Here is a 13,263-nt window from a genome sequence, read left to right on the forward strand (position 1 = left end):
AAAGAGATCTGCAACCCTATTGTTGGAACAACATGATGTACTAACCAGTACCCCGGAGCTCTTGTCTCTAGCTGCATATGTATGGAAAGATGGCCTACTCGGCCATCACTGGAAAGAGAGGCCCATTGGACTTGCAAACTTTATATGTCCCAATATAGGGGAATGCCAGGGCCAAAAGAATGGGAATGGGTGGGTAGGGAAGTGGGGGGCGCTATGGGGGACTTTTGGGATAGCATTGGAAATGTAATTGAGGAAAATATGTAATAAAAATATTAAAAATAAAAAAAATAAAAAAAAATTAACTCAAATAAGTCAATGGCCTTTCTGTACACAAAGGATAAACAGGCTGAGAAAGAAATTAGGGAAACAACACCCTTCTCAATAGTCACAAATAATATAAAATACCTTGGCATGACTCTCACTAAGGAAGTGAAAGATCTGTATGATAAGAACTTCAAGTCTCTGAAGAAAGAAATTAAAGAAGATCTCGGAAGATGGAAAGATCTCCCATGTTCATGGATTGGCAGGATCAACATTGTAAAAATGGCTATCTTGCCAAAAGCAATCTACAGATTCAATGCAATCCCCATCAAAATTCTAACTCAATTCTTCAATGAATTAGAAAGTGCAATCTGCAAATTCATCTGGAATAACAAAAAACCTAGGATAGCAAAAACTCTGCTCAAGGATAAAAAAAACCTCCAGTGGAATCACCATGCCTGACCTAAAGCTGTACTACAGAGCAATTGTGATAAAAACTGCATGGTACTGGTATAGTGACAGACAAATAGACCAATGGAATAGAATTGAAGACCCAGAAATGAACCCACACATCTATGGCCACTTGATCTTTGACAAGGAAGCAAAACCCATCCAGTGGAAAAAAGACAACATTTTCAACAAATGGTGCTGGCACAACTGGCGGTTATCATGTAGAAGAATGCGAATTGATCCATTCCTATCTCCTTGCACTAAGGTCAAATCTAAGTGGATTAAGGAACTCCATATAAAACCAGAGACACTGAAACTTATAGAGGAGAAAGTAGGGAAAAGCCTCGAAGATATGGGTACAGGGGAAAAATTCCTGAATAGAACAGTAATGGCTTGTGCTGTAAGATCAAGAATTGACAAATGGGACCTCATAAAACTGCAAAGCTTCTGCAAGGCAAAAGACACTGTCAATAAGACAAAAATGCCACCAACAGATTGGGAAAGTATCTTTACCTATCCTAAATCAGATAGGGGACTAATATCCAATATATATAAAGAATTCAAGAAGGTGGACTCCAGAAAATCAAATAACCCCATTAAAAATGGGGCTCAGAGCTAAACAAAGAATTCTCACCTGAGGAATAACGAATGGCTGAGAAGCACCTGACAAAATGTTCAACATCCTTAATCATCAGGGAGAAGCAAATCAAAACAACCCTGAGATTCCACCTCACACCAGTCAGAATGGCTAAGATCAAAAATTCAGGTGACAGCAGATGCTGGTGAGGATGTGGAGAAAGAGGAACACTCCTCCATGGTTGGTGGGATTGCAAGCTTGCACAACCACTCTGGAAATCAGTCTGGCGGTTCCTTAGAAAATTGGACATAGTATTACCGGAGGATCCCACAATACCTCTCTTGGACATATAAACAGAAGATGTTCCAACCAGTAAGGACGACACATGCTCCACTAGATTCATAGCAGCCTTATTTATAATAGCCAGAAGCTGGAAAGAACCCAGATGCCCCTCAACAGAGGAATGGATACAGAAAATGTGGTACATTTACACAATGGAGTACTACTCAGCTATTAAAAAGAATGAATTTATGAAATTCCTAGCCAAATGGATGGACCTGGAGGGCATCATCCTGAATGAGGTAACCCAATCACAAAAGAACTCACACAATATGTACTCAGTGATAAGTGGATAGTAGCTCAGAAACTTAGAATACCCAAGATATAAGATACAATTTGCTAAACACATGAAACTCAAGAAGAATGAAGACCAAAGTGGGGACACTGTGCCCCTTCTTAGAATTGGGAACAAAACACCCATGGAAGGAGTTACAGAGACAAAGTTTGGAGCTGAGACGAAAGCATGGACCATCTAGAGACTGCCATATCCAGGGATCCCCCCCATAATCAGCTTCCAAACGCTGACATCATTGCATACACTAGCAAGATTTTGCTGAAAGGTCCCAGATATAGCTGTCTCTTGTGAGACTATGCCGGGGCCTAGCAAACACAGAAGTGGATGCTCACTCTCAGCTATTGGATGGACCACAGGGCCCCCAATGGAGGAGCTAGAGAAAGTACCCAAGAAGCTAAAGGGATCTGCAACCCTATAGGTGGAACAACATTATGAACTAACCAGTACCCCCCCAACCCCGGAGCTCGTGTCTCTAGCTGCATATGAATCAGAAGATGGCCTAGTTGGCCATCAGTGGAAAGAGAGGCCCTTTGGTCTTGCAAATTTTACATGCCTCAGTACAGGGGAATGCCAGGGCCAAGAAGTGGGAGTGGGTGGGTGGGGGAGTGGGTGGGGGAGCGTGTGGGGGACTTTTGGGTTAGCATTGGAAATATAAATGAAATAAATACCCCCCCAAAAAAGAAAAAACCCAACTCTAGGCAATGCTATTATCAAACATACATACTTAATAATTCATACGTGTCACTGTATCCTAGTCACACTCAAACTTCCCTTTTCTTCTTACTTTGTAATTCTGGATGCTTCAGTACTGAGCATCCTGGAAGCCTCTTTTCCTCCTGCGGTCTGGCAGAGAATGGTGGCATCACCCCAGAGCTAGGATTTGAGTGAAGGCGGTAGTGATTGCACAGCACCCTGGCATTGCCACCAGCGATGAGGGAACTGGGGCTTTGGCCCCCTGCTCCCTGTGTCCCCTGGCTTCTACAGAGAAGGGAAGCATCCTTTGACACACATACTCTTGCCAAGAGTTCATCAGCACCAGGACGCTCAATTACTCTTTACAGCTGCTTTTCCAATCAGAATCCAAAGTCCACAAAGTGTTTACTTTATATTTTACGTAATTTGCTTTTAATCTACGTTTGTTTCCTTAATCTCTGATCTGGTCTATGAATCATTTATCCTAGACTTTTCTCTACCTTCTCAACTTTCATGATTGTTCTTCACAGGGTTCACTTTTCCTCTATCCACTTTATTTCCTGGAAAATGGTCCATTAGATCCAGAATCTTGATACTTTTAGAAGAATACTTCAAAAGCAGTGCTGAGTTACATCAGGAGGCACCTAGTGTCTCCTTGTTCTGTTTTTTTTTTTTTTTTTTTTTTGTGATGAATCAGTGGGTTCAGACATTGCCAACTTGAAAGCACTATTTCTAAAGTTGCTCCAAAAACACTCAGCCATGGACAATTGTTCCTGGATCAATCACTATTAGTTAAGTGGGGATTTTGTGTGTTTCCGTACATTTGTAATAGCTTACATTGTACATATTATTTAACTTTGTTACTGTAGCTTAGCTTAATGTGCTTGATCTAGTGCCAGGTGAGTAAAATATAAGGTAACTGAGGAAAACCACCACTGTGTCTCCTGCTTGCCGGGGCTGCCCTTTTGACGTTGAGGATCCTTGAAGCCTCGGTTGGGCCGTTCTTGCTATATCTGAAACTCTAACATGAGGACATTCTCTTCCATGTGTGCATTAAGGAAAGGTCTGCATCCCACAAAAGACCTGGTGTCAATATAATAACACTCGCACCGTGGCTTTACATCACTTCCTTTTGCAGGGATCATGTGAAGGAAAATTTTAAAAAGATGAGCTAACCTACCATGATTTGGGAATTTGAGAGACCAAAAAAAAAAAAAAAAAAAAAAGGCAACCTTAGTCCATGATTTTGTCATATGTGTCACAAATACTCATAAAATCTTGAAGATCCACGATGCAGAATCTAGTAGGGTGCCTATCATGGGTCAGTGCACCCGAAGCTCTCTTTGGAGTGTTTGCTCTGCTTAAGTTGGTTACATGCCCTTTGACTAACTTCTTTTTGTTGAGAAGAAACCTATAACAGACTTCCTATTTGTTTATAGAGTATCTTTTAATTTCCTTACATAAATAACAGTAAAACCAATGTCTTCTTTTTCTTTTGTAAGTTCCCTATTTCCTTTCCCCAGATAATTTTAGCTAATATTATTCTCCCTACTTTTCAACCTTGTTTCTTAATATTGGTTTTAAGTGTGTTACTATATTGTCATCTGGCATTAAAATTACCTTGCTTGAGCCTAGTTTTCCCCCCTTGTGTAAGTGACTTGATCTTTTCCCCTCATGGGTTTCCTAAAGAGTCTTTACCATATCTTTGAACTCAGTAGATTTACCAGGTTGAACTCAATTCTAGTTTTCTGGGTCAGGTTTTCCTGGATTACGGTGTGCCCTCTTAAGTAATATATTTAGTTTTATTTATGCAGTATAATATTTTATACTGCATCTTCCCAGTCAGAGGAGGCAGGTAATTGATGCCTTCTCACCCTACCACATTTTTCTCCAATTCTAAGAATTCCTTCTTCTGCCCTGATAGCAACAGCTTTCTGCAAGACTGGCTTTTCTGTGTGATATGTAATTTAGTCATATTCTGCTACAACTAAAAAGAAAATCAGTGTCTTTTTGTTTAATTGCAGCGTTTCTCGGCTTGCTCTTCACAGTTCCTGAAGGATTTTGTTAGTTCTCCATTACTTTTGTTACCTGAGACCCTTCTTTTCATCCTTGCTCCTCCTCTTCCTGGACAACCTGGGATGTTTCCACACCGAGACAAAGAGGAAGAGACACAGACTATCCATGACCTAAGCAATTCTCTACAGATAGTCTCACTCATCTCTGTCCTGAGTTCTCCTTGGTCTTATTTAGCTAATATCTGATGCTTGGATAGGCATGCTCCCCAAGTGCTTACACGCAGTGATGGTTTACTTCAAGGAACACACGGTGCCCCAGGACAAACTATGTAACCTAGGTATCAGCTGCATGGATGTCCTTGTCTGTTTTACCTCAGATACCACCACGATTTGTTTCCATCTATAGAGTTCTCAAACCCTTGTCCATGTACTGTGGGAAGCCCCGTGTCCTCACTCCTTCCCTAGGCATTCTCACCTCTTAGGCCAGCTCTTGCCTTTTCAAAGTCTCAACCCTGGCTTCTGAAAACGACTTTCTCCCTTTTTTGCCCACAATGGATCATTCCCATGTGCTGTATTTGTACACACCACTTTAGACATGTATTATGTATGGTGGAGTGCTGTGCAGGAACAGGGATGGTGTGGGAGAAGAACTTTCCAGGTCCTGCCTCAACATTCAGGTATGGAGCTGATGACTTCTGGCTATTTAATTCTCTCTTGCTATTCTATACCAAAGGCTGATGGCTTCTGGCAATGAACTCTCTCTTTCTATTCTGGGGGCCAGAGTGGATGGGTCTTGGCATTTAGGCTCTCTTTAGTTCTCCTAGGCTCAAAGTTGATGCCTTCTGGCTGTTGACTCTTGCTGATAGCAGTAGGGGATTAGAAAAAGAAACTTAGTTACTTGGGCTCTTTACTTTTTAACTCAGGGGTCACTGGCTCCCTGGTCTGATGAGAGGCTAGGAGTTTATTAACTCATTAGCCAGAGAGAAAGGAAAAGAAAGAGAGAGAAAGAGAGAGAGAGAGAGAGAGAGAGAGAGAGAGAGAGAGAGAGAGAGAGAGAGAGAGAGAGAGAGAGGAAGGAAGGAAGGAAGGAAGGAAGGAAGGATGAAAGAAAGAAAGAAAGAAAGAAAGAAAGAAAGAAAGAAAGAAAGAAAGGAAGGAAGGAAGGAAGGAAGGAAGGAAGGAAGGAAGGAAGGAAGGAAGGAAGGAAGGAAAGATGTCAGGCACAGACACAGACATACACACTGGATGAAACAGAAAAGGGTTACACTGCCACTTTATTTTTGTCTTTAGTCTTTATACCTTCTCAGACAAAAATTTTCTCATGGCAATTATCAGGTAGAACCGTTATAGCAGGACAATTGGTCACATGGTCTTCTAAACACTTTTACATCCACAAGTTCATAGTGAGTTTAAAGCATGCCATAGGTTGATAAGGTTTAAGGAGTTACAGCAGAATTGTTTACATGTCTTTTCATTAAGACCAATACCTGGTTAAACAATTCTTTATCTACTTCCTAGCTCCACAAGTTCATTATAAGTTTAAAGCAATAGTTTTTCTGTCACAAGTTAGCAAGATTTTGTCAAGAGACAAATCATCTGCCTTGTGTAATTATTTTGAAGTCTTGTATAGATAAACTAGTCAGTCATTTATTTTTCTGTCCTTGCACTTACAATAAACTGTTCATCCTCATTTTATGACCTTTTTATTCTACAAGGGGCTTAAAATTACTTAAATCAATTCAGGAATTCTATAAAAACATTATCAGGAATTATGAAATCATCAATTTGTTTAAACAGCATTATTACATTCATATTGATCTGCAGGAAATTTGCCCAATAAGGTGGACTGATGCTCAGGATTCATTAGGCTATGTAAAATTGGCAGGAAAGGCCTATCAGCAGTGAGAAGCAATCCTGGCATGAAGTCTCTGGGGTTGTGCCTCTCAGAGCATACACTTAGCAGCCATGCAAAAATGATGGGCCATCTCCAGACAATTCACTTGCTTGCCATAGTTTTTCTATGTGGCTCTTGTCAAAGAACTCATTAAACTGTCCAGCATGAAAGTACATCTAAGTTCTTAAACACACCTTCCCTCAGCCTAGCATCTGAAACTTCTCACTGGCTTTTGCTTTCCCAGGAATTCTGGAATTCTAGCCCCTGCCCATCTTGCTGGACACTGCTCCCAATCTTGCTGGGCCCCTCTCCATCACTCTCTGTCTTCTTCCTGTTCCCTTGCAGCAATGCTACCTATACTTGTGTCTCCTCTCTGCCCTCTTCTGAGTTGACCCTTGGGAACTCCAGTGTCTCTTTATAGTGTTAGGCCAGGGTTTCTTAGCAGTGATTCTCAAACTTTCTAGCGCTGTACTCCTTTAATACAGTTTCTATGCTGTGGTGATCCCAAACCTGCCACACCCACTCCAATGGAGTCTGTGTGACAAGTCCAAAAGCTTGGCCGCAGTCCTGAGGCAAAAAGTTTCATGGAAACTGGTATCTTGGAGTCTTTGGCGTCCCATAACACGATGTGGTCCAGATGTGTCCTGGCAATAGTCATGAAGGGTTTAGTGTGCTTTCTTTCAGTATTGTTTTAAGTGCCTCCAAGGAATGATTTGACAAATAGCTAAGTTAGATTGAACATTGCTTCCTGGACTCTACCAGTGTTCCAAAATCCTAGGAAATTGTTGAGCTGAACTTGGGCTTTGAATTTCGTAAGAATGTTACTTATTCAGACAAAATGCCTCCAGTGTTGAAAGAGAGATAGTGAAAGAAATCAGGCATTGTGGTTTACTGGTTAAGAGTAGAAATCTCAGAACAAGTTCTACAAAATAAACTTGGAATGCTCATTACAGTCAGATATGGCAGACTACATTACATATTAAAGAAAGTTGGTGGGCTCCTCTGTTAAATGGAGGTTCCCTATGGATACTTAGAATAACAACCAAGTCACACCCATATGCAGGAATTTACAATGGTCTAGGAAAAAGGAGGGTTGTGGTTTAAGAAGGAACTAGAGTAAATACTTAGAATAACAGCCGAGTCACTTCCATATACAGAAATTTACAATGGCCTAGGGAGAAGGTGGATTATACAATTGACTAGAATTGGAACTATAGCTAGGGCATGAAGCCCTTGCTCCTGGCTTCTAAGAATAAACTGACCTTAGGTAGGTATGATTTTTATCTCAGTTGCAAACACTGCCTGGTTCTTGCTAGCTTTTATGTATACATTTCTCTGTTTTGTGTCATTATGCATCAGATGACTTCAATGTATCTTGGCTGATGTGTCACCTGACTTCCTTGTTTTCTTCTGCAATATAAGTCTAATGCTTGCTTTGAGACATTACATTCAGATTCAACACTCTCTTGTGTTCGTGTCTGTTTGTCACTCGCTGACTCCTTGCCCACCTGAGTACTGGGACCCTGATTTCTCCCTTGGGTTGAAGAACCGACTGAGTCTAGCCCATGGCACCAACCATAAAATTATTTCATTGATACATCATAACCATAGTTTTGCTACTGTAATGAGTCATAATGTAAATATCTGATAGTCACCCTTGTGGGGGTCTTGACCCTCAGGTTGAGAACCACTGATGCAGCGTGCCTTCTCTGTCTCAGCAACATACCCTGGGACATCCTGTGGCCATGAAAAGACTTGTTAAAATGTTTTGCTGAACAAAAGCCAACCTTACCGCCTCTATCACCTCTGCCACTGCACTAGACCAGATCAGCGTGAGAGTTGCTTGGACTCCGGTGTCTGTCTGTCTCCAAGATGGCATTCTTGACCTTTTCCAGTTCACATTTACCCTGTACCCAGAGTGTTATTTACAAATTATAGTGTGACTACATGGCTTCTCTTCTTAAAATGCACCCTTGCACCCCACTGTCTCTCAGAGGACACCCCAGCTCCTCCAGATCCTTGCTATGTTAGATGCACCTGTGGCACCCCACTGCTTTTCAGAGAACACTTCAGCTCCCTCCTGTGTTTGATGGCTGTACAGGTCCAGCCTGGCTGCTCCTCCTCATCACATGCTGTCCTCTCTCCTCCTCTTAACAGTCACTCTGGTCTTCTGCCATTTCCTCATCCCGTTCTCTCTAGTGATTGGGTGTGGTCACTTCCTTCCCTGATATTTCTCTACTCCCTTCTCCCATGCCCATCTGCTTAGAAAAGACACCAGAGGCCTCCCCCTGTCTCCCTTTTATGCCTATCACAGTAAACAACTTTTGTCTAGCATCCATTTTTCTTTAACTTCTAGCTGGAGTATGGGCTAAGAGCAGGAGGAACGTTACTGTATCATTCATTGTTCTCTCCAACACTGTCGGGCAGAACTCCTTAATAAATGATCATAAGTTGAACTGGGCAGCCTCAAGAATACTAGGAGTGATTGCTAGTGGCATGGGGACCATGGTAAATAAAAACCTCAGTAACTAAAAAAACATGGGATCCTCGCACTTTTGAGAAAATCAGTTATGCTGTACGACATTCGTATGCAGGCATTGAGACTCACCCTCTAAAGCAGAAGGGAGGGCCACTGTATTCAGAGGTGCCCAGCTTTGTTTTCAGAATTATTCAGTTACATACGAAACTCCTCATCTCCTGCTGACAAAGTGATATCTGCAGAAATCTGGCTGCCTTCCAAGAGGAAGGAAGGACTCCTCAGATACTTCCCAAAGAGATGAAAGAATTTCCGAAATAGCAGCTTAATGTTGTGCCACATATGGGCTTTTCAAACTCACAGCTGGTCAAACAAACATTTCTGGCTTCAACCCATTTGAGTTACTGTCTCTGTGGCTTCAAACACCCCAAATGTTAACTCCTAGTTGTCAGGGATTTTCTGCCTTGGCCCAGCCGCTTCTTCCAGTTCAATACAGTATTTCTAGTGCACGAAATCAGCCTTATACCAAGTATCCACATAGGATGTAGGCTCCATGGGTGGAGGGATGTAGCTCAGTCAGCAGAATGCTTACCTAGCATACATGAAGTCTCTAGGTTTGGTCTCCGATATGGGAACACATGCCCATAATCTAAGCAGTGATATAAAGGGTTTAAGGCCATTTCCTCCACACACAAAAAAGTTCAAGGACAGCCTAGCTTACCTGACCTGGGTTCCATGGAGGTGGTGCCCTACCTGTCCTTTGTCTCTTCAGTTTTTCAACTAGTTAGGCTTTTCCTACACGGTGTTGAATGCATGAGTCACCTGTCAACCATCAATTAATATAAAGAGACATTGACACTAACTTGGACACTCCCTTTAAACGTGCTCATCCCTGCTCATATGACCCACCCTCTCCCTCTTCAGTTACTATCACCATGTAACAGTCATCCCAAGGTATACTGGCTTAAAGCAACCTTTCCTACTAGTTTTAAAGATAGAAATTTAAACAGAGAAGAACATGGCATATGTCTCGTCTCTTCATATGACACAGTTGTGTGGGCACTAAGGTGAGGGAGGTTTTGGCAGGTGGTATAGTCACACTGAGGCTCCTCCATCCACATCGCTCACATTAGGCTGCTTTGACTTGGCCTCGGTGTAGTCTTTCCATATGGTTTGAACTTCTGCACAGTGTGGCAGCATCAGGCTAATCAGGTTTCCTACATGACTGGAAGGTTAATGTCTCACGTAAGGCAAAGCGCATTATGTGGAGAACACTAAGATGCATTATGAGGGCAAGGCAGAAGCCGTGTAACTTGGAATGACTCAGTTCCAGAAACCACGGAGTCGTTCTGCTGTCCTTCATTAGCAAAAGACACAGAATACTGAGACTTAGGGGAGGGGGAAGTCATCTCCATGTGCCGATGGGACCATGAACTGCACTGTAGAGAGGAATATGGGCTGGGAGAGATCTCTGCACTCATCTTTGGAAAACACAATCTGCTGTACTCTGTATCTTTACCTACTGATAAGGAGTAATCAACTTTCATCAGTGAAGGCTGAAAGATGATTTTCAGTCAAGGTGGCCCTTTAATCATCATGGGCCTTTCAGGTTTTACTGTTTCAATAATCTGTCTGTCTGTCTGTCTGTCTGTCTGTCTACCCATCCATCTATTTCATTTTTTAAAATTACATTTATTTACTTTGTATGTATGCATGTGCATGTATGTATTTATATAGTATGTATGTATGTATGTATGTATGTATGTATGTATGTATGTATGTAGTGTGTATATGGAGGTCAGAGGACAACTTGACAAGAACTGGTTAACCTTCCACTGTATAGGTACTTGGGATTTTAATAAACTCAGGCCATCAGACTTGGCAGTATGCACCACCTGACAAGCCCCTGGGTTTGTTATCATTTAATCATGATAATTTTTGGCTTAGAAGATTATGTTTTTGGTGTAAATGTATAGGCAAGATGAAAGACTATTTTTGTTTAGTTTTTAAAAAATCAAGATATTAATAAATACGCCTTGGGGGAAATAAGAACTGAAGAGCTTGGGAAAGCTTGTAGGAATAATTTTCTTCTTAGAAATTAATGTGAGTTATTAGCATGAAGCCCAAGAAGTCTTACATCAAAGAAATCTTCTGCAGGGTTCATGAGAGGGGAAAGGAAGCTCTGAGGTACGGCAGTGGGGAGATAATAGGGCGTGTGAGAGCTGAAAACAGACACAGGGAATTCAGGGCAGGGGTGTGTCTAGAAAGGCTTACGAGGGGTGTGGGGCCCAGTGGTATAGAAGAGGGGGAGTTGCCAGGGGAGTGAATGGGGTGGCGGGGTGGGGGGAGCATCAAACTAAAATTGCAAGGTAACCTGCTACAGTGCCTGGGAGCAGCCTAAGGCCAACATAGTCGAGTTAGAGTAGATGAGCATTTGTAAGGTAATGAAAATAAAATTTAAACAGAGGGGCTTAGCCAATAAAGAACTTCTGCACAGACAGGTGGATGTGACTTGGGATCCCCAGCGCCCACATAAAAGCTGGGCAGGGCAGTACACAACTGCAACTCCAGTGCGGGAGGTTGGGGAAGCAGACAAGAGGATTCCTAGAACTCATCGACTGGCCAACCTTGTCAAACCGTTGAGTCCTAGGTTCAGTGAGAATGGAGGTACTCTGCAGGTACGTGTGTAGGTAAAGCTGCTCCTAGGCGCCATGATTAAATGAAAATCCCAGTGCCACGGGTGGGCTACTTCTCTATGAGTTCCTGGCTAGGCACCAGAGACCCCCTAAACAATGCAGGCTATTGCAGTGTGCCATGTAGGCTGCTGTGGGGACGGGGAGGGGAGGGTCATTTAAAAAAATCTTACTCAGTTGTGAGCTTATTTTCTATACTACCAATCTAATAGGCAAGGGGTGGCCACTGGTGTGGGGGGCAAGACTGTTTGGAGGAGTTGTGAATTTGAAGTCTGTCCCCCAGAAGGGAATTCACATCTGGTTCTGCAAGCCTGCTCAAAAGCCTGTGGTTGGGGAAAAGCTTGGAAGTTGTATTGCTAAACGGACATGATATGCTTGTCACGTTGTCTTCTGAGCATTTATATTGACGCCAGAGATTAGCGCTGCTGTCTGGTGTGATTAGTGTAGTGGTTATTCCTGGCTGTGAACTCGACTAATACAATTAGCAAATGTTAATATAGACACCTCACAACTCACCTAAGTGCTGAGAATAAGAGGCTGGTCAGTGCTCAGCCCTAGCAGAGGCATCTATGTCACCCCTCTGAGGCTCAGGGAACAGCAAAGAAGAAGGTACAGAAAGAATATAAAGTCCAAAGGAGACAGAATACAGTGAAAGTCAGACACGTGGTTGCAGTCTTGACCTTTCAACACACCATGACTAACTAACTACGCAGGATTGACTCTGTCTGTGTGGGTGTGGTGTCCCATGCCCTTGCCCCTAGCACCTCAGAGGCATGTGCAGGCAGATCTCTGAGTTTGAGGCTACCCTGGTCTCGATAATGAATTTCAGGTCATCCATGGCTGCATATCGAGAGCCTGTCTCAACGAATCAATCCAGTGGGTCAATGATTAAACCTATTGGCATTCTGTCTTGAATGGGGGAAGGGCTTGTAGGCCCCACTCCTCCTGAGGAGCTATAGGTATTTAATAATTGCTGGTATCCGGGAGGGTGGGGCCATTTTTTTTTCAGTGGTCTGGGAAAGTCGCCCCATGCTCCAGCAGATAGTCTCTCCCCCATGTTTCTGTAACTAACCTTGATTAAGCTTACCAGGACACCAGAACCAAACCAAAGCAAGACATGAAAGTCTGTAGAAGTGGAATAGTTAGGAAGGAGATCAGAGGGAGTCGGAGGGGACAAGAGAGGGTAATAGAGCATGAATTTGATCAAAATACATTATATACATGGATGAACACGCTATGATGAAACCCATGCTTAACAATAAAAGGGTAAAATTTTCAAATAGAGAAGAAAAAAGAAATCAAGTCTTCAGGTTCTGGAGGTAGAGGTGGAGAAGAAACCAACAAGAAAAGAATTCTCCCGTTCGATGAGTTTGGGCATCTGTTCATGACTATATTTCCAGCCCTGCTGGGATCTCTTAAAATTTACATTTATTTATTTTGGTGTATGTGTGGAAGTCAGGACAATCTGACAGAGTCTGTGGGTTTTGAGTATTGAACTCAGGTTGGTCAGGCTTGTTGGCAAGTCCTCTCCTGTGGAGCCATCTTGTCGTCCCCCCCTGCTGTGAATGTT

The sequence above is a fragment of the Mus caroli genome, unplaced genomic scaffold, assembly GCF_978045245.1.
Source record: "Mus caroli unplaced genomic scaffold, Mus_caroli_1 scaffold_20, whole genome shotgun sequence".
NCBI classification, from domain to species: Eukaryota; Metazoa; Chordata; class Mammalia; order Rodentia; family Muridae; genus Mus; species Mus caroli.